We start from the raw sequence: 22,046 nt of genomic DNA, 5'->3' as shown, positions 1-22,046 counted from the left end.
AAATAAAAAAAATGCCTACAAAAAAAACTTGTGTGTGCTGCATTTATATAATAAATCTATGAATGTACGTATTTAAATATTTTATTTTAAGATTTACCTACGGCAGTCTATATGCACACTGGTACGTAAATACACTATGCAATCTTTGCAGTCATGATCACTGCAATTTATTAAACTACTATGGTCTCTGTTGAATTCCTTCAGGAAACAGCTATTTTGGGCCTTGAGGCACAGCGTTCTGAAAAACGTTTCGCTGCTGTAACGACTGTAGGTAGGGACAAATCAGGAGAATGAGCCCTAAGGCAGGAACCAAGCCTGCTTTCCCTGCCTTCTTGTAGTACAACCCCTAGATAGCTAGACAAGAACTGGTCGACGACTCCTACGCTATTTAAATGCAGAGACAGTCTAACAAAGTCATACAAACAGAATACCACAATACCACATGAAATGGGTTAGAACCAGACAAGCTATACAGTACCAATGAGAGACAGAAAGTGTTCAGAAGACAAGCCAGGGTCAGAGGAACAAGCAATCCACTAAGCATAGGAACAAGGAACCTGGAACACAGCTAGTGAGTCAGAAACTATCACTGGCACTGGTGTATGGCCAGGAAGAGGTTTAAATAGAGCGCAGGGTCTTTCGGCGTGGCCATGCCAAGGCTGCATGTGTTCATTTATCGGTTAACAGAATTGTTCAAGCGGTCACCTAAACTATCATTTGCTGGCAGTGCTGTCTAATCACGGTCTACTGCTGGAAAACAATGATTCTGTATGGGGTCAAGCAATGGCATTAGTGATCGCTCCTCCCCATACTGTGGATGAGGTCGCTGCATGTAAATGCAGCGGTCTTATTTGCTGATTAGCAGGGGGCTTTTAGGGTGTGCCCCCCCCCCCCCTTTGTTTTTTTATGCAGTTTTTGAAGCTAAATCAGGAGTGGATCATAAAGGAAGAGTTAGGCCTCTTTCACACGGGCGTTGCGGGAAAATGTGCGGGTGCTTTGCGGGAATACCCACGATTTTTCTGCGCAAGTGCAAAACACTGTAATGCGTTTTTCACTCGCGTGAAAAAAATCGTGCATGTTTGGTACCCAAAGCCGAACTTCTTCACAGAAGTTCGGGTCTGGGATCGGTGTTCTGTAGATTGTATTATTTTCCCTTATAACATGGTTATAAGGGAAAATAATAGAATTCTGAATACAGAATGCATAGTCAAATAGCACTGGAGGGGTTAAAAAAAAATTTAAAATTAATTAACTCACCTTAGTCCACTTGTTCGCGTAGCCCGGCATCTCCTTCTGTCTCCTTTGCTGAACAGGACCTGGGGTGAGCATTCATTACATGAACAGGACCTGTGATGACGTCACTCCGGTCATCACATGGTCCATCACATGATCTTTTACCATGGTGATGGAACATGTGATGACCGGAGTGACGTCATCACAGGTCCTGCTCATGTAATTAATGCTCACCCCAGGTCCTGTTCAGCAAAGGAGACAGAAGGAGAAGCCGGGCTACGCGAACAAGTGGTCTAAGGTGAGTTAAATCATTTATTTTATTTTTTAACCCCTCCAGCGCTATTGTACTATGCATTCTGTATTCAGAATGCTATTATTTTCCCTTATAACCATGTTATAAGGGAAAATAATAATGATCGGGTCTCCATCCCGATCGTCTCCTAGCAACCGTGCGTGATTTTCACGCAACCCCATTCACTTCTATGGGGCCTGCGTTGCGTGAATTATCGCACCGCAACGCACAAAGAGGAGCATGCTGCGATTTCCACGCAACGCATAAGTGATGCGTGAAAATCCCCGCTCATGCGAACAGCCCCATAGAAATGAATGGGTCGGTATTCAGTGCGGGTGCAATGCGTTCACCTCTCGCATCGCATCCGCGTGGAATACTCGCCTGTGTGAAAGGGGCCTAACGGTACAGCATGCAGGTATCTTGATGCAGTTTTGGAAGCCAAAAACATTTGGCTGTACCCTTAGTATCAAAGACAAATAGTACTTCTCTTTTTTGAAAAAAAAGGTACTTCTACACGTTCAGGTTTTCGCAAACGCGCGTTTTTATGCGCGATTTTGTCGCGCGTTTTTATGCGCGTTTTTTGTAATAGTAAACGCGCGTTTGACGCGCGTTTGGGTGATTGACAGCAGTGTTGTCCAAAGAGTCTATGGCCCAAACGCGCGTCAAACGCGCCAAAAAAAGCTCCTGTACTTGTTTGAGCGTCGGGCGTTTTACAGCGCGATCGTACGCGCTGTAAAACGCCCAGGTGTGATCCATGACCATAGGGAATCATTGGTTCTTGCCTGTTGTGCGTTTTACAGCGCGTAGGAACGCGCTGTAAAACGCTCAGGTGTGAACCCAGCCTTATACTTTCTCTCCTGTTATGATCCACACCTGATTTTGGCTTTAAAAACTGCATCAAAAAGCCTGAACACATGGCAGCACCCATACACTCCTGGTTTTAGCTTGAAAAACTGCATCAAAAACCTGAACATGTGACAGCACCACCAGTGTTGGCTGCAGTTACGCACAGTTGTGATCAATAACTGCAGCAGTATTAGGGTTTATGGATGTGAAAAAGAGGGTGCTCTACTTGGCCCTTCTCTATAAGCCAATCAGCTTGTGATAATACAATTCACCTGCAGGAGATGCTCTAGGGGAGATGTGTGGACAATTACGAACTTTCCTGGCAATAACAGCCGATCACCATGTGTTCAAGAAACTGGATTTACATCAAATAGCCTTTTAATGGCATCATCTAATGGGAGTTTGAAGTAGCCTGTTTTCTGTCTCATCACGGGTTCAAGTTCTTGCTCTGTCCCTCTCCTATACTGTACACTGCAGTACTGCCTGTACACAGACGATTAACTGCTGGACAATCACAACACCACTAAAGGATCAGCACACTGCCTGCAGATCTGAATTCCATGATGGTTAGAAGGGTTTAAACTAAAAGTAGCTAGAAAGCTAGGGAGGGAGAAGGATACTGGAGATTCTTTGTTTCCAAGAGCACAAAGCAGGGGACTATAATACACACACAAAAAACTTGTTTGACTTTTAAAGTGTACTTAAATTTTTTTATAAACCTTATTAAAACCTATTTTAAGTGCTCATGCACACGACCGTAGCCTGTTTTGAGGTCCACAAAACACAGATACCAGCCCTTTATAGAACACTGGCGGATCCGGGGGGGGCAACGGAGCAATTGCCCCCCCACCCGAGCTGCTCAGAATTGGGGGTGGCGGCCACAGGGCACAGGGAGATGAGCTCTTCCATTGTGGAAGTGCTCACCTCCATAGTCATCTGTATCGCCATCCTCAGGACAGCGATACAGATGGCTGTGCTGTGAGAGCGAAAGGGCAGGGGAGGGAGAGGCGTGTTTCGGAGGCCGACGCAGGCGGCGCAATGACGTCATCACACCGCCTGAGCCGTACAGCACGGGACACAGGCCGGAAGAGGCCTGCATCGCATCGCTGACATAGAGGTAAGCATAGGTGTTTATTTTTTATTTTTTGATATGTACAATAGTGTTACTGGCGTTTAGGCGGGGCCTCTAGTTACTGGCACATTAGAGGGGCCTCTTGTTACTGGCACATTAGGGGGGCCTCTTGTTACTGGCACATTAGGGGGGCCTCTTGTTACTGGCACATTAGGGGGGCCTCTTGTTACTGGCACATTAGGTGGGCTTTTGTTACTGGCACATTAGGGAGGCTCTTGTTACTGGCACATTAGGGAGGCTCTTGTTACTGGCACATTAGGGGGGCTCTTGTTACTGGCACATTGGGGGGGCCTCTTGTTACTGGAACATTAGAAGGGCTTTTGTTACTGGCACATTAGGGGGGCCCTCTTGTTACTGGCACAATAGGGGGGCCTCTTGTTACTGGTACATAAGGTGGGCTCTTGTTACTGGCACATTAGGGGGGCTCTTGTTACTGGCACATTAGGGGGGCTCTTGTTACTGGCACATTGGGGGGGCCTCTTGTTACTGGCACATTAGGGGGGCTTTTGTTACTGGCACATTAGGGGGGCTCCTGTTACTGGCACATTGGGGGGGGTTCTTGTTACTGGCACATTGGGGGGGGGCTCTTGTTACTGGCACATTAGGGGGCCTCTTGTTACTGGCACATTAGGGGGCCTCTTGTTACTGGCACATTAGGGGGGCCTCTTGTTACTGGCACAAAAGGGGGGCCTCTTGTTACTGGCACATTAGGGGGGCCTCTTGTTACTGGCACATAAGGGGGGCTCTTGTTACTGGCACATTAGGGGGGCTTTTGTTACTGGCACATTAGGGGGGCTCTTGTTACTGGCACATTGGTGGGCATCTTGTTACTGGCACATTAGGGGGGCTCTTGTTACTGGCACATTAGGGGGGCTCTTGTTACTGGCACATTAGGGGGGCTCTTGTTACTGGCACATTGGGGGGGTTCTTGTTACTGGCACATTGGGGGGGCTCTTGTTACTGGCACATTAGGGGGGCCTCTTGTTACTGGCGCATTAGGGGGGCCTCTTGTTACTGGCACATTAGGGGAGCCTCTTGTTACTGGCACATTAGGGGGGCCTCTTGTTACTGGCACATTAGGGAGGCTCTTGTTACTGGCACATTAGGGAGGCTCTTGTTACTGGCACATTAGGGAGGCTCTTGTTACTGGCACATTAGGGGGCTCTTGTTAGTGGCACATTGGGGGGCCTCTTTTTACTGGAACATTAGGGGGGCTCTTGTTACTGGCACAATAGGGGGGCCTCTTGTTACTGGCACAATAGGGGGGGCCTCTTGTTACTGGCAGATTAGGGGGGCCTCTTGTTACTGGCACATAAGGGGGGCTCTTGTTACTGGCACATTAGGGGGGCTCTTGTTACTGGCACATTGGGGGGGCTCTTGTTACTGGCACATTAGGGGGCTCTTGTTACTGGCACATTGGGGGGCCTCTTGTTACTGGCACAATAGGTGGGCCTCTTGTTACTGGCACATTAGGGGGGCTCTTGTTACTGGCACATAAGGGGGGCTCTTGTTACTGGCACATTTGGGGGGCTCTTGTTACTGGCACATTAGGGGGCCTCTTGTTACTGGCACATAAGGGGGGCTCTTGTTACTGGCACATTGGGGGGGCCTCTTGTTACTGGCACATTGGGGGGCCTCTTGTTACTGGCACATTGGGGGGGCCTCTTGTTACTGGCACATTAGGGGGGCCTCTTGTTACTGGCACATTAGGGGGGCTCTTGTTACTGGAACATTAGGAGGGCCTCTTGTTACTGGCACATTAGGGGGGCTCTTGTTTCTGGCACATTAGGGGGGCTCTTGTTACTGGCACATTAGGGGGGCCTCTTGTTACTGGCACAATAGGGGGGGCCCTCTTGTTACTGGCACATTAGGGGGCCTCTTGTTACTGGCACATAAGGGGGCTCTTGTTACTGGCACATTAGGGGGGCTCTTGTTACTGGCACATTACGGGGGGCTCTTGTTACTGGAACATTAGGGGGGCTCTTGTTACTGGCACAATAGGGGGGCCTCTTGTTACTGGCACAATAGGGGGGGCCTCTTGTTACTAGCAGATTAGGGGGGCCTCTTGTTACTGGCACATAAGGGGGGCTCTTGTTACTGGCACATTAGGGGGGCTCTTGTTACTGGCACATTAGGGGGGCTCTTGTTACTGGCACATTGGGGGGCCTCTTGTTACTGGCACAATAGGGGGGGCCTCTTGTTACTGGCACATTAGGGGGGGCTCTTGTTACTGGCACATAAGGGGGGCTCTTGTTACTGGCACATTGGGGGGGCTCTTGTTACTGGCACATTAGGGGGCCTCTTGTTACTGGCACATAAGGGGGGCTCTTGTTACTGGCACATTGGGGGGGTTCTTGTTACTGGCACATTGGGGGGGCTCTTGTTACTGGCACATTGGGGGGCTCTTGTTACTGGCACATTAGGGGGGCCTCTTGTTACTGGCACATTAGGGGGCTTCTTGTTACTGGCACATAAGGGGGGCTCTTGTTACTGGCACATTGGGGGGGCCTCTTGTTACTGGCACATTGGGGGGGCCTCTTGTTACTGGCACATTGGGGGGGCCTCTTGTTACTGGCACATTAGGGGGGCCTCTTGTTACTGGCATATTAGGGGGGCCTCTTGTTACTGGCACATTAGGGGGGCCTCTTGTTACTGGAACATTAGGGGGGATTCTTGTTACTGGCACATTAGGGGGGCCTCTTGTTACTGGCACATTAGGGGGGCTCTTGTTACTGGCACATTAGGGCGGCTCTTGTTACTGGCACATTGGGGTGCTCTTGTTACTGGCACATTGGGGGGGCTCTTGTTACTGGCACATTAGGGGGGCTCTTGTTACTGGCACATTAGGGGGGCCTCTTGTTACTGGCACATAACGGGGGCTCTTGTTACTGGCACATTAGGGGGGCTCTTGTTACTGGCACATTACGGGGGGCTCTTGTTACTGGCACATTACGGGGGCCTCTTGTTACTGGCACATTAGGGGGGCTCTTGTTACTGGCACATTAGGGGGGCTCTTGTTACTGGCACATTGGGGGGTTCTTGTTACTGGCACATTAGGGGGGCTCTTGTTAGTGGCACATTAGGGGGGCCTCTTGTTACTGGCACATTAGGGGGCCTCTTGTTACTGGCACATAAGGGGGGCTCTTGTTACTGGCACATTGGGGGGCCTCTTGTTACTGGCACATTGGGGGGGCCTCTTGTTACTGGCACATTGGGGGGCTCCTTTTACTGGAACATTAGGGGGGCCTCTTGTTACTGGCACATTAGGGGGCTCTTGTTACTGGCACATTAGGGGGGCTCTTGTTACTGGCACATTGGGGGGCTCTTGTTACTGGCACATTGGGGGGGCTCTTGTTACTGGCACATTAGGGGGGCCTCTTGTTACTGGCACATTAGGGGGGCCTCTTGTTACTGGCACATTAGGGGGGCCTCTTGTTACTGGCACATTACAGGGGCATATGATTGGGGCATCTATGGGGGCACATTTTACTGGCACATGATTGGGGGCACTTCTTACTGGCACATTATTGGTGGGCACTATAGGGGCATCTACTGAGGCCACAAAGGAGGGGTATTTTATATGGGGGGCTCTGTACAGTAGCATTTTATACTGGGACACATTATGGTGGGTACTATGGGGAAGGGGCAGAGGAGTACTATGGGGTCATCTACAGGGGGCACGAAGAAGGGGCATGCTGTGCGTGCGCAGTTACAGCATAGCTGACGGCAGAGTACAGAGTACTGCTTCCCGGTCCTCTGGTACTAATGAGCGGGGGGGGGGGGGTACGTCTTATGGGGTGAAAAATTATGGTACTTTAATTTTGTTTTGGTGTGTGGATTCCTATGTGGGGCTGTAAATGATGTACAGACAGGAGCATACATTACATGTACAGGCAGGATCAGTGATATGCTATGTGTAGAACTCCTGTTCTGCATGCACTCCACTCAGTCAAAGCCTTGCATACCACACATGTACTTTTAGCTGTGCGAAGGGCAGAAGCTCACATAGCTTGGCCCACTCCAATAAAGTTTGACGAAGCAGGAATGTGTGATCCTGCCTGTACATCCCTAGCAATGGCCCCACTTGAATCCATGCATCAGTACACCACTGTCATGTCAACGTTGTAGGAGTGTACGGATTCCAAATTGCATTTGGACACATTTAGAATAGGTTTTAAGAAAGTTTATTAGTAGGCACTTTAAGAAAGTTTATTAGGTAGGCACTTCAAATGTCCTACCACTTTGGTCCTTACTGAACCCGCAGCAATTACGTGCCATTCATTATTCATTGACCAATGCAGCCAATCAGTGGCCTAAGTAGTCACGTGCGCAGTGATGCCATCGCTGCTCGACCAGGGGGAAATTTAAAGGAGTTTTGGTTTATTTTATGCTCGGTGACCTTTTTTTTTTTATCTGGTAAAACCCCTTTAATCAGCATACCATATGCCTAAAATACAAATTAAGAATGTCTCTGTTCATGTAGCAGTTACGAATGGTTACTGTTAACCAGATGAAAACCATTTAATAAGAGCCTTATTACAATATAACAGATGTCTAGCAAGGAGTGCCGCAAAGATCATTTCTGTTATTCACTTTGACAATATGATCGAAATCAGCCTCTTTCATTTTTACATCATGATACACAAAATACTACCAGTATTTGGTTCAAAATTACTCTGCCTTACACCCGGTGTGAGGGGGCTTAGATATTTATCATTTATCAAAGTGGTTATGTGATTCTTAGTGAAACCAATTCACTACAAGTCATCAAAATGAAGCACTCCCACAGGTATTGTGCACTGCATGAAACAGCATTTTCTACTACTGTATCGCTGTACTGGCTGCTACTGTATGTCAAGCAATGTGGCAGCATTAATTTTTCTAGGTCACTAGGCACAGAAATGAAAAGGAGGCAATTTTTGACATTTAGACTTGCTCATACTAATGTGTTCTAAATGTTTAAAGGATTTTTACACTTTGGACAATCCCTACTTGCAAGAAGGGTCACTTAACAACAAGCTCATTATAAAGTACCCCTGCTTGTGCAGTACCTTAAATCAGGGTGTATCTGCAAACAGCTTGTTACTTAAAGGGGTTCTGCACTTTGTTTTAACTGATGATCTATCGATCAGCTTCTGATCGGTGGGGGTCCTACACCTGGGACCCCCGCCGATCAGCTGTTTGAGTAGGCAGCGGCGCGGCCTTCTCACTGTTTACCACTGGCCGAGTGACATCACGACAAGTATCAACTAGCGTGGGCGGGGTTAAGCTCCATTCAAGGGACCCGCACCTATCAGACAATGGGGGCATATTCTAGTGATATGCCCCTTGTCTGTGCTGGGAATACCTCTCTAGGGTAATCTGCTACAACATCCATTCAGACTTTGCTGCTGTGAGTGAGACACTGTTAAGACACCCTTCATACTTGCACATTTACAAATGGTCACATGGACCAATGATTGTCTCTGGGTTTACACATGTGAATATTACTTAATATAAAACATAACATTTATTGTCTTTTAATAAAACACTATATTAAACTCACACTTTAAAATGATCAGCTCTGTATGCGATTTGATTACTTAAACTGTATTCTCATAATAGCGCGACAAGGTTGACTGGAGGTTCAAGTGTCTACCCGGCCTCGCTATCTCTTCACTTCTTCCCTATAGTGAGTGCTATAAGCTGATACTGATACTTGCACTGTTGTATTGACAGTGTGTAGTCACTCGCGGTCTCAGGGGAACACTCTCTAAAACAGGCCTCCCAGTCTATATGGCACTGTATATTAATCGCTGGTTGTTAGATGCAGACATAAGCTGTCTAAAACACATGCACTATTTCGCTCTGCCCCCAAACACTTGGCGTCTTCAGGGGTTCGGGCAGTCTGCTAGTGGAAGGGGCATGACCGGAACATTTAAAACTTCCTTTTGATGATGTTGCAGTCTGACTGGCCACTAAGTATTCATTAAATCGCTATATTTCCTATTGGCCTATCAGAGAGGGGCTTATAAGCATACTATACCTCCAATGAATGCTTACGTATTTCTCGCGCAGGCGCTGGGAATTGGACATTGCAACTTCTGTATATCCTCTATTGCGCAGTCACAGGACTTAAACACTACGTGAGCCTCCAGTGCTGATTGCGCATGTATTTGATCTTAGTTTATTCTTTGAGTCGTCCTGATTCTTCTTTGCGCCTGCGCCCCAACTTAGAAGATTCCGTACTGGTGTGTGATTGTTGCGCTTATGCTAGACCCGCTTCTCTCCTGCGCATGTGAAAACACTCAGATGCTTCTAGAGTCAATGTTTAGTCTCCATGCATCTACGCCTGCGCTCCAACTGACTTTAAATACCTCCTTCAATCTAGCCATAGGCTGGTGAGGCAGAGGGCATGTATGTGCTGCCTCACAAGGGAGGAAAGACACACCCATGCAAGTGTAGTGTCCCACTAGGTAAATGTGGGCACTACACAAGGGTTAATTGGGCCACGTGGTACTCCTACTCCTAAGGGACAGTGGCAGTATATTTAATGGTCCATTTTAATATAGTCATATGCTTTTATGTGTATTCTTCCCTGTGATATGTGTGTAGCAGGCCGATTAGGGTGTAGTTAAGCATCCTAGACACTAGAGGGAGATAGGGAGCCCCTAATATATAAAATGAGGCCCAGACAGGGAGGGGTCAGTCTGTGTAGTCAGGAGTCTGTGGAGAGACAGAAGTGAGAGTGCACCTTAGCCAGAGAGAAGCTGAGGGCATCCTCCTGACATGCAGCTAGACAGCCCAGGCTTCTAGTTGCCACCAGGAGGCTAGTGGATGCAGTTCTAGCCTGCCTGAGGATAAAGAGCCAGAGTTAGCTCAGAAGATTGTCACCAAGAGAAGAGATTGCCTCTTGAGTAACCTGCAGTTCCCACAAAGCAAAGTGCAGAGCAGAGCAGAAGAGTAAGCAGCCCACCTGAAGGCTGAAGGGCAGAAGGAGTATTTACCTAAAGCAAGGGATATATACCTGAGGAAGTTTTCTGCCAAGGATAAAGCCAGCATAAGGGCATACAGGCCTTGGGATTGAGACAGCCAGGAGTTCTGAGGAATAGTGCACAGGATTTCTGAGGAAAAGTGCAGCCTGGTCTGTAAGTGTTATTTTTATCCTCTGAGTATCTTGCAAAGAACAGTGTACCTGCCATTATTGTGTAAGCCTGCTTATAACTGCTGCTGCCAAGTGGAACTGAACTTAAACTGTACAAAGTTAACTGTTTCAGTAAAAGAAAGTTTGGTTCACAACAACATCGTGTTCCTCCATTATTACCACTATCAACTGGTGTGCCACTGTTACAGGCACTGGCATCACGAATCTTAAAGGGACCTTGCCCCCGGCACATTAAATATCTGCAACATCCAGGGCTCCTCACCCAACATCAGGCCTGGTCCCTACATACAGAGAGTGCCCCAGAGGACTTCTGTGCCAGCCTCTCCATCACTGCTCTACGCCTTCCCAGGGTCCCACTACAAACTGTGAGTAACCCAGAGCAACCCTTGTATGCCTATTAACCGTGACCTCACATCGCAATACCCTGCAGGTCGGCGTACTGCACAAGCCCTAAGAACAGTACAGGTCTCCAGCGGGAAGTAAACTCTGGCATGTAGCACAGATGCAACAGTTAAGCTACCTGCTGCCTGCGCTTGTCAGCACAGAGCATGGCAGCAGGAGGCAAAGAGGGAGCCTGGCGCCTGTGCCCGTGAGTAGGAGCAGCAGCGCTATCAAGGACCACTGGGCTAACAACGGTACACAAGTAGTCAGACAAGATATCACACCTTAGCTGGTTACTAGGGACTAGAAAACCTCAAAACCCAGGCGAGTAGGTGGATCCATTTAATGGTGGCACAACTCCCAAATGCATTGTACCTGTTCTGAGCTTTTTTTTTAAAAACATTTTATTTATTATACACAGTTAGATAGGGCTACCATATTCCGCAGCGCTTTACAGACATTAGCATCCAACTGTCCCCAATGGGGCTCACAATCTAAGGTCCCTATCAGTATGTATTTGGAGTGTGGGAGGAAACCGGAAAACCCGGAGGACGCAAACATGGAGAGAACATACAAACCCCATGCAGATGTTGTCCTTGGTTGGATTTGAACCTAGGACCCCCAACTTGCTTAGTTGCCCATAGCAACCAATCAGATTCAACTTTTCATTTTCCAAAGTAGCTGTCAAAAATGAAAGGTGGAATCTGATTGGTTGCTATGGGCAACTAAGCCAGTTCTACTTTACACCAGTTTGATAAATGACCCCAATAGCTTTTATTGAAAGTCTTAAAGAGGTTGTGTAATGATTTATATTCATGACCTATCCTGAGGATCCTCAGGTCACCAATATCTGCTCGGTGGGGGTCCAATCAACTGTTTGAAGAGGAGGTGACACTCCATACTTTCTGGCATTTACCCGTCGTCTCCTCTGGCGGCGGCATAGTGTCATGGCAAGCAATCGCTCCAATCAAGTCAATGGAACAAGTACTCGTCATTACACTGCACTTGTGAGAAAAACAACCTCATAGCATTATTCCTCCTGCACAAAACTTTTCAGCTGGCACAATGCAGTCAGAAAGGTAACATTCTCCTGGCAGTTGCCCAACCTAGAATTATCCATTAGACTGCCAGATAGAGAAGTGTGATTCATCCATAGTGCTCCATAGTCCAGTAGCGGAATGCTTTTACACCACTCCATCCGATTCACTACCCTGTACTTGGTGATGTGAGGCTTTCATGCAGCTGCTTAGCCATGAAGCTCCCAGCACACAGTTTTGTGCTGATGCTAATGATAGACAGAGTTTGCATGTCTGCAATTACTGAGTTATCAGAACATTGCTGGATTTTATGCCATGTACTCCTCAGCATTCGATGACCTTACTCTATAACTTTACATGGTCTTTACATAGAGTTGGTGTGTTTTCTGAACACTTCCACTTTGCAATAATACCTCTCACAGTTGATTGTGGAATATCTAGGAGGGAAGAAATTTCATGAACTGACATGTTGCAACAAAGTATCCTATTAAAGGACCACGCTCGGTTTCAGAGAGCTTTTTAGAACAACCCACTCTTTCACAAATGTTTGTAAAGGCAGAGTGCATGGCTAGGGCCTGGATTTTATACACTTCGTGCAATGAGACTAAATAAAGCACCTGAATTTAATTAAGACATATGTCCCAATACTTTTGTCCGTATAGTGTACTAGCAGGTACGACTGTGGGACCAGCACCTATCAGACATTCATGGCATATCATTTCGATATGCCATTAATGTTCAAATAGAACAACCTCTTTAGTTCTGATCCATGGTCTGTGTTCCAGCTGACCCTCACTTTGGTTGCCACAGATAATCATTCTATCATTGCTGTAATGGTGGGCTTGTGTTATTCCCAGCAGCCAATCTGAAGAAACAGAATTGCAGTGGGAAGAAGATGAAACCGGACAGGAATAAAAGCCAATTCCACTGAATCATAGGAAACAAATAGCCAGCTCACCTCTTCATAGTGTACAGGTCTCCACCAATCTCCCAAGTGCTGTAGTAGTATGAAATAAAGGTGGATTTAGAAGAACCGATAATCATCCAGATTATTTTAAACGACTCGTTCCTGATAATCTGGCCATCTACATGCGCCACCGATCATCCGATGAGCGAGCAAAGCACTCCAATCATCGTTCCTGAGCAGCAGATCAAGCTGGGGATGAGGGATTATAATAGCAATCCCTCCTCCTCATACTGTGAAGGAGATCACTGCATGTAAATGCAAAGGTCTCTTTCACTGAGCGACCAGCCGACTGTCAGAAAGGAACGCTTCCTTGCTGACAATCGGCCCCTCCATCAGCACATCTAAACCCACCTTAAGAACTGGAAAGGTATTTACCGGCACTCAAAGAGTGTTTAAAAGGTTCTTCTTTATTATCTTCTAAAACACCTGAAGAGCAATAGTAATGGACAATGTGTAATCACTCCGCTTTTCCGTTTCCGGCCCACTGGGATCCTCATAGCTCACAGTCAGTAACTTTATTTTTTATTTCATAATTCCGGACTTTTTTCTATTCCCATTAGACAAAGCAGGTAAACTATAGTTATTTACTCTATTTGAACTGAGGTAAAGATCAAGAGTGAAAAAAGGTAAATATTAGGTGTTACCCAGTGGTAGTAAATTACATTAAGTCCACTGAACATCCCGTTAAACATTTCATTCTGTAAAATGTAGGCATCACTAGGAACATGATCCAATTTACAATGACCCAGGCCAAACTTGGTTTAAAATGCTGCTGCCAAGGTCACTTCATGTCATGCATAAAAAACACAGCCTCATTAGAGCTGCGAAGGTGAAATGCTCAGAGAAGTCTACACTTTGCATTTAAAATGATATATATACTTGGAAGAAGAAATCACATTTAATACTCCTGGCCTCCGAGTAAAATCGGCTTCCAAGTGCTGAAGATCACAGCCAGATGAGTTAAATGATCTGCTCGGGAAAACTGAGGCCAGCTCGTCTCAGTCACACAATCAACTTTTCCCAAAACAGGGTGAGGTCTGTCTGTAATAAAAAACATTTTAGGCACAATAAATTTTCTGAGCCTTCAGTAGATTTGCAGATATCCACGAAGTTCCCAAACAAATATGTCTGTATGTATGCAATGGAAGCCTTAAAGGGGTTGTGTCACTTCAGCAAATAGCATTTATTATGTAGAGAAAGGTATTACAAGGCACTTACTAAACGAATGTATTGTGATTGTCCATACTGCCTCCTTTGCTAGCTGGATTCATTTTTCCATCACATTATACGCTGCTTGTTTCCATGGTTATGACCACTGTGCAATCCATCAGAGGTGGTCGTGATTGGAAACTATAGAAAAAAGCACCAGCCTATGTGAGCTCCCACGGTCCCAGCCACCAGAGAGCCCAGAGCTTTTCTCTATAGTGTGCAAGCTTGGATTATAGGGTGGTCGTAAACATGGAAACGAGCAATGTATAACGATATGTAAAAGTGAATCTAGCTAACAAAGGAAGCAATATGGATATCAACATAATATACATTAGTAAGTGCCTTGTACTAACTTTCTCTACATAATAAATGCTATTTGCTGAAGTGACACAACCCCTTTAAAGGGGTTGTTCACACTCAGGGGCCATTCGTGGGTTGCCAATGGGTTGCAATTGCAGCCGGGGGCCTAAAAAAGGCCTTCAGGTCAGCCAGGGTTGTCTGTCTATGCCTTTGGCACAGGAGCTGTTACAAGTTTTAGCATACAGATATATACTGAACAAATATATAAACGCAACGCTTTTAGTTTTTCTCCCATTTTGCATGAGCTGAATTCAAAGATCTGAAACATTTTCTACATACAAAAAAAGACCCATTACTCTCAAATATTGTTCACAAATCTGTCTAAATCTGTGTTAGTGAGCACTTCTCCTTTGCCAAGATAATCCATCCCACCTCACAGGTGTGGCATATAAAGGTGATGATTAGACAGCATAAAAGGCCACTCTGAAATGTGCAGTTTGATCACACAGCACAATGCCACAGATGTTGAAAACGTTGGAGGGAGCGTGCAATTGGCATGCTGACTACAGGAATGTCTACCAGAGCTGTTGCCCGTGCAGTGAATGTTCATTTCTCTACCATAAACTGTCTCCAAAGGTGTTTCAGAGAATTTGCCAGTACATCCAACCGGCCTCACAACCGCAGACCAAGTGTAACCACACCAGCCTAGGACCTCCACATCCAGCATGTTCACCTCCATGATCATCTGAGACCAGCCACCCGGACAGCTGCAGCAACAATCGGTTTGCATAACCAAAGAATTTCTGCACAAACTGTCAGAAACCGTCTCAGAAAAGCTCATCTGCATGCTCGTCATCCTCATCGGGGTCTGGACCTGACTGCAGTTCGTCATTGTAACCGACTTAAGTAGGCAAATTCTCACATTCGATGGCGTCTGGCCGTTGGAGAGGCGTTTTGTTCACGGATGAGTTTCGGTTTTCACTGTTCAGGGCAGATGACAGACAGCGTGTGTGGGTTCGTGTGGGTGAGCGGTTTGCTGACGTCAACGTTATGGATTGAGTGGCCATGGTGGCGGTGGGGTTATAGTATGGGCAGGCGTATGTTATGTACAACGAACACAGGTGCATTTTATTGATGGCATTTTGAATGAACAGAGATTGTGCCATTCATCCACGACCATCACCTCATGTTGCAGCATGATAATGCACGGCCCCATATTGCTTGGATCTGCACACAATTGCACACAATTCCTGGAAGCTGAAAACATCTCAGTTCTTGCATGGCCAGCATACTCACCGGACATGTAACCCATTGAACATGTTTGGGCTGCTCTGGCGTATATGACAGGGTGTTCCAGTTCCTGTCAATATTCTGCAACTTCGCACAGCTATTGAAAAAGGAGTGGACCAACATTCCACAGGTCACAATCAACAACCTGATCTACTCTATGCGACGGAGATGTGTTGCACTGCGTGAGGCAAATGGTGGCCACTTCAGATACTGACTGGTTTTCTGCCCCACACCTTTTCATTCCATGGTTTTTCTTGTATTTTTATTTTCTACATTGTAGATTCATATTGAAGACATGAAAACCATGAAGGGACACATATGGAACTAAATAGTAAACAAAAGCATTGAACAAACCGGAATAAGTTTTATTTTAGATTCTTCAAAGTAGCCCCTTTGGCTTTGATGACAGCTGTTAGAACAGCTGCCCATGGCCAACGCTGCCCTGCTCTCCACTGTGGGTACAGACACCACACTACACACCATGCTGCTGCCTCCATGCTTTTCCCTGGTACTCCAGCCTCTGCCCCCTTGGGATGCCCACGCGCTCACCTCTGGCCTCTTAAAGGGCCAGTGTGTGTGCTTCCAAATCCTTCCCAAACCAATGGCTAGGGGTCCCTGGGTATTTAACCCCTTCGTTTTACGGCGGTCACTAAGGGGCCTTAGGCTGGGCTACTGAATTTTCATGGCGTTAGAGAGCAGAGGCTCAGCTCCCACATGAGAGCCGTGCTCCTGCTCTAACAGCCTGGACAAACCCCTTACATGCCGCAGGCAATGGTGCCCACTGCATGTAAGCAGTGACAGAGGGAGCGGGCTCCCTCTGTCTTCCATTGGCCCCCTGAAAATGCGATTGCAGGGTGCCAATGTGTGTTAAAGGGAACCTGTCACTGGGATTTTGTGTGTAGAGCTGAGGACATGGGTTGCTAGATCTCCACTAGCACATCCACAATATCCAGTCCCCATAGCTCTATGTGCTTTTATTGTGCAAAAAAAACTATTTGATAGATATGCAAATTAACCTGAGATGTGTCCTGTCCCCTCCTCCTTGCTCCTCCACGTCAGAAAGCTAGAGCGCCGTAATCTCGCGATGCACGAGCTGGCGCATGCGCAGTTCGTTCCCTGAGGCTGATGCCAGCACAGGGAAGGAACACTATGATGACACTGCGCATGTGCTAGATTGTGCATCGCGAGATTACGGTGCTCTAGCTTTCTCATGTCGGGGAGCAAGGAGGTGAATCTGAGGATGCGGGGCGGTGCTGGGCTCCTTCACGCTGGACTCATCTCGCGGACAGTACACATCTCAGGTAATTTGCATATCTATCAAATCAGAGTTTTTTACACAATAAAAGCACATAGAGATATGGGGACTGGATATTGCAGATGTGCTACCGGCCATCTAGCAACCCATGTCCTCAGCTCTATACACAAAATCCTTGTCACAGGTTCCCTTAAAAGCTGGCTGGGGCCTGGTATAGACCCCAAGCTTGTCTTGAGTGTTTTCCAGCAGGCTGTGCCTCTCTGGCGCAGCCTGCTGGTCAATTTCAGTATAGCACTGACATTAAAATACAATGAACTACAGGGATAGTGCATTGTATTTTAAAAGCAATCTAAATATTGCCTGTTATAGTCCCCTTGTGGTCAAAAAAAAAAGTCCCAGTGGTAAAAAAAAGTACAAAAAAATCTAATTTAAAAATATGCTTTTTTTCCATTGAAAATAAGTTTTTCAATAAAAAAAATAAAATGTCCCCGACATGTTTGGTATCGCCGCGTCTGTAAAAACCTGCACTACACAAATATCATGTAAATTATCCCCTGTGGTGAACACCGTAAAAAAAAAATGAAAAAAAGGCAGAATTGCTAAATTGCTATATTTTGTATCGCTGTAAATGTACTGACCCAGAGAATAAAGATATGATGTTGTTTATACCGAAAAATGAATGCCTAAAATTATATAATGTAAAAACTCAGTTGCAGTATTGCAGTTTTTTTCCCATTTCCCTCCCAGAAAGCGTTAATAAAAGTTAATCAGAAAGTTATGAGTATCCCAAAAAGACACCATTAAAAACTTGTCCCATAAAATACAAGCCCTCATACAGCTACATAGACGGAAAAATAAAAAAAGTTATCGCTCTTGGAAGGCAACAATGAAAAAAGAAAGACAAAAGCTTGGTCAGTAAGGCCCAAGGTAGTGATGGCAATGAGTAGGAATCAATGAGTATTTTTAAGCTTCTGTGGCAAGGGGTTGATTGTTAAGACGAGGTCTGATCTCGGAATACCCTTTTAAACTTATAGAAACTACAGAATTTTGATAACTGAGAATAGTATAACAGTAGGTTCTTTTCTATGTAGAACTCTTGTTTTTACCTAATTTTCATTTACAGTGATTTACTGTTTCTTCTTACTATTTATATATATATATATATATATATGCACCAATACATTGTATGGGAGCTTTTTTTCTATACATACCAGGACATTTTATATTTTTTTAGCAATTACAATAAAATAATTGCCACAAAATAAATTATAATAATCACAAAACTGTCCATTCTAGAAAGAGAACAATTACAATAATGGAAGTGCCATCTCCATCAAATGATGGAAATGAAAGTCACCTGATGGACCGCACTGATTATAGATCCTCATGCACATGATTGTATCTGTTTTGCTGTCCGCAAACCGCAGGTCCGTGAAACACCGATACATGCGTATGCCAGCATTGATATGTCTGTTCCACAAATTATAGAATATGTCCTATTCTCGTGGTCTACGGACCCAGGTAGGCCAAAGGGTCGGAAAAAAATCCAGAAGGCATCACCATTTGTGCGATCAAATCCCGGCATTTTTTTACTATAATTGGGTCCTGCAGGCATTCAGGTACCGTCTGACAACGTCGGATTCAGAGAGCTACGGCAAGCTGTTTTCTGCCATAACAGTCTGCTGGAGCTCCTGCCAGCAGTGTGAAACTAGCCTTAACGAGGCTGTCCAGGATTTAAGCATTGATTGCCTATCCTCACAACAGGCCAACGGAATGGCAAGGGTCCAACAACCCACATTCCCATTGATCAACTGATCAATGGCGCTGGAAGATGAACCTGGTAACTATTACAATATAACATTCACTGAAGTAAATATAGTAACCAGCTCCAACCACTACACAATGGACAGCTATCTAGAAGCAGCTAATCAGTGGGGCTGCGAGGTGTTGGACCAGATCAGATACTGATTCCCTTTCCTGAAGATAGGACATCAATAGTAAAATGCTGGTCAACCTCTATAAATGTCATACTTTAGAATTTATATATTATTGATGAAACAACAGCATATCATAAACGCTCAACAAATTCCACTTTAAAGGCTAAGGATGCGTTTATATATACTTTTACAAATATCATTTTTGAAAAATCTTTTTACTAAAAAGTTAGACTATTTGACCGCTATGTACTAGCAAATCCATCACACTGGCGGTCGTCAACCTTTCTCTCTCTCCTGAACGAACTTCTAAGCTAAGATTTATGAACAAGTTAAACTATGAAACAGTCCAAAATGCTTAATAGAAACTATTCCAAAAATGATTTTTAGCTCTAAATGGATGCAATTAAGTATACAACTGGTCTAAAAGTGTCCATAGCAGTTAACTTCAGGATGAGTACATTGTAATTTATCTGTTAAAGTCAGTTTCTGACATCAACTATTACTGTAATATAAAGCAGTTGTAAAAAGACTTCTGAATCATGAATATATAAAGACTCTAAATAATGAATATGAAATATAACCAGACATCAAACCTCAAAATTTAAGTATGGGAAAACTGCTGTCATTATTACCTCATCTGAAACATTCTCTTCGTGGTTTTGTCGGTATTTCCATCTAATGAGGGATCAGGTTTTTTGTTCGGGAAAGGCTTCATGTTCTGTATCATGGTGGGTCCTATAAGAAATGACATTCAAATGTATTTGTTGATACAGATAAATGAGTACGCAGTATAATGATTGAATTCTGCAAATCAATTGAACATCTGACTACTGTGGACAATCGTCCTACTCTACAACAACTGGCCAATATCAATATAATATAAAACAACTCAAAGAATTTTACCAATTAGTGTTAACATTTTTGTACTCAGTGTGAAATTAAGAAATCTTGGAAATTAATTAGTGGTAGAGAAGACATTTCCCACCTAACACCCACATTGAGTGCTCCATTAACCTGTTATGGACACAGGGCGTACAGGTACACCCTGATGTCCTGGTACTTAAGAGAGAGTCCCAGTGAGGACGAGGATGACCCCACTTTCCTCTTGTCATTCACGTTCTCCTCATCATCTAGTGATGATGATGAGCCCCCAAGGCGGCAGAGACGCCACCAGGCGGAGCAAGGGGACTGCCATGCCAGGAACCCTGTGGCCCACACTAGTACGAGCAGCTCTGGGGCTCGTACTAGTTTTCCAGCCCACCAGATAAGTCCACCTGAGCCCCCTACCGGTAAACTTGTCTGGTGTACCCCAGAGCATTTTGAGCCCGTGATTTCTGATTTTGCTGGCCAAGCAGGAATCCAGATTCCCACAGTGGGCTTCACTGATTATGACTATTTTAGTCTTTTTTTCAGTGACCACTTTGTGAATCTGATGGTGGAGCAAACAAACCTGTACGCCCAACAGTTCATTGCTCAACACCTGGGCTCCTTTTTGGCTAGGGCCGGTGGCTGTACTCCGGTCAGTGCAGCCGAGATGAGGACGTTTTGGGGCCTCATGCTGCACATGGGCCTAGTCAAAAAAAAACAGTGTCAGGTATTACTGGAGTGGAGACGTCCTCTACTAGACCCCACTTTACAGTACGGCCATGACACGTACCTGGTTTGAGGCCATCCGGAAATGCCTGCATTATGCATATAATGGAGCATGTCCCCCCCAAGGTGATCCTGCCTATGAACACCTGTACAAAATCAGGCCGATCACCGATCACTTTGGGGCAAAATTTTTGGAGGCCTATGTACCTGGAAGGGAGGTCGCGGTTGATGAGTCTCTCATTGCTTTCAAGGGGAGACTCATTTTCCGCCACTATGTTCCCTCTAAGCTGGTTAGGTATTGCGTGAAGCTGTACAAACTTTGTGAGAGTACCACAGTGTACACGTACAAGTTTTGCGTGTACGCGAGGCGAGATTCCCTTATTCAACCCCCAGAATGTCCCCCCACTCTGGGTGTTAGCGGGAAACTTGTGTGGGACCTTATGCACCCACTGCTAGATAAAGGTTACCGCTTGTAAGTGGATAAATTTTATACTAGTATCCCCTTGTTCCAATCCCTCGCCGCCAGATCCACGTCCGCTTGTGGGACCGTGCGGAAAAATCAATGCGGCCTCCCTGCCCACCCACTCCAGGTACCTATACCCAGGGGTGAGACCCGTGCCTTTACCAGGGGAAACTTGTTGCTGGTCAGATATAACGACAAGAGGGATGTCCTTGTACTGTCCACAATTCACGGTATTGCATTACCCCTGTCCCTGTGCGAAGTACTGCGGCAATAGTCCTCAAGCCCAATTGTATCATCGACTACTATCGGTATATGGGAGGAGTTAATCTCTCTGATCAAGTCCTCAAGCCATATAATGCCATGTGCGAAACCCACACATGGTACAAAAAAGTTGCGGTCTACTTGGTACAGGTTGCCTTGTACAACTCTTTTGTGCTGTCCTGGAGCGTTGGCAACACAAGGAAATTCCTGCAGTTCTGTGAGGCAGTCCTCAAGGCCCTGATCTTTTCTGACCGGGAAAGAGCAGGCCGGAGTACCTCGGGAACTGGAGGTGCCCGGATCATCCCTGGCCAACACTTTCCAGGTGTGGTCCCCCATACTGGAAAGAAGGGACGGTTCCAAAAAAAGTGCAGAGTGTGTAACAGGAGGGGATACGGAAGGACACCACCACTCAGTGTGACACGTGCCCGATCATCCGGGCCTCCGCATTGATGGTTGCTTCAGGGAGTACCACACTTCCATGGAGTACTAAATTTATAATCCTCTTCCCCAATTTTAATTCAATTTAGCCACTGACAATCGGAAAAAAACTATGGTTCTCAGACTTGAGACAACAAAAGAAAAAAAATAGTTTTTTCAAAAATATTATTTTGTAAAACTAAAAAATATAGACATATTAGGTATCCCATGACCTAACCCCTCAGATGAACATAATAATAATGAAACTTAATATTTATTACACTGATTC

At 45.6% G+C, this 22,046-nt stretch overlaps 1 long non-coding RNA gene across 5 annotated transcripts in view; it reads right to left on the bottom strand.

Moving 5' to 3' along the window:
• Nucleotides 1–22,046, bottom strand: part of LOC122934283 — an 898,769-nt gene that overhangs the window by 761,044 nt on the left and 115,679 nt on the right. For all 5 annotated transcript variants that reach the window (XR_006388647.1, XR_006388648.1, XR_006388650.1 and 2 more), the window contains exon 2: nt 19,656–19,758. This is a non-coding gene — a long non-coding RNA (uncharacterized LOC122934283). The remainder of the gene's footprint in view (nt 1–19,655; nt 19,759–22,046) is intronic.

This window comes from Bufo gargarizans, chromosome 4 (genome assembly GCF_014858855.1).
Source record: "Bufo gargarizans isolate SCDJY-AF-19 chromosome 4, ASM1485885v1, whole genome shotgun sequence".
Lineage (NCBI taxonomy): Eukaryota > Metazoa > Chordata > Amphibia > Anura > Bufonidae > Bufo > Bufo gargarizans.
The sequence above is the reverse complement of the archived record's forward strand: the minus strand, read 5'-3'. Positions and strand labels throughout refer to the sequence as shown.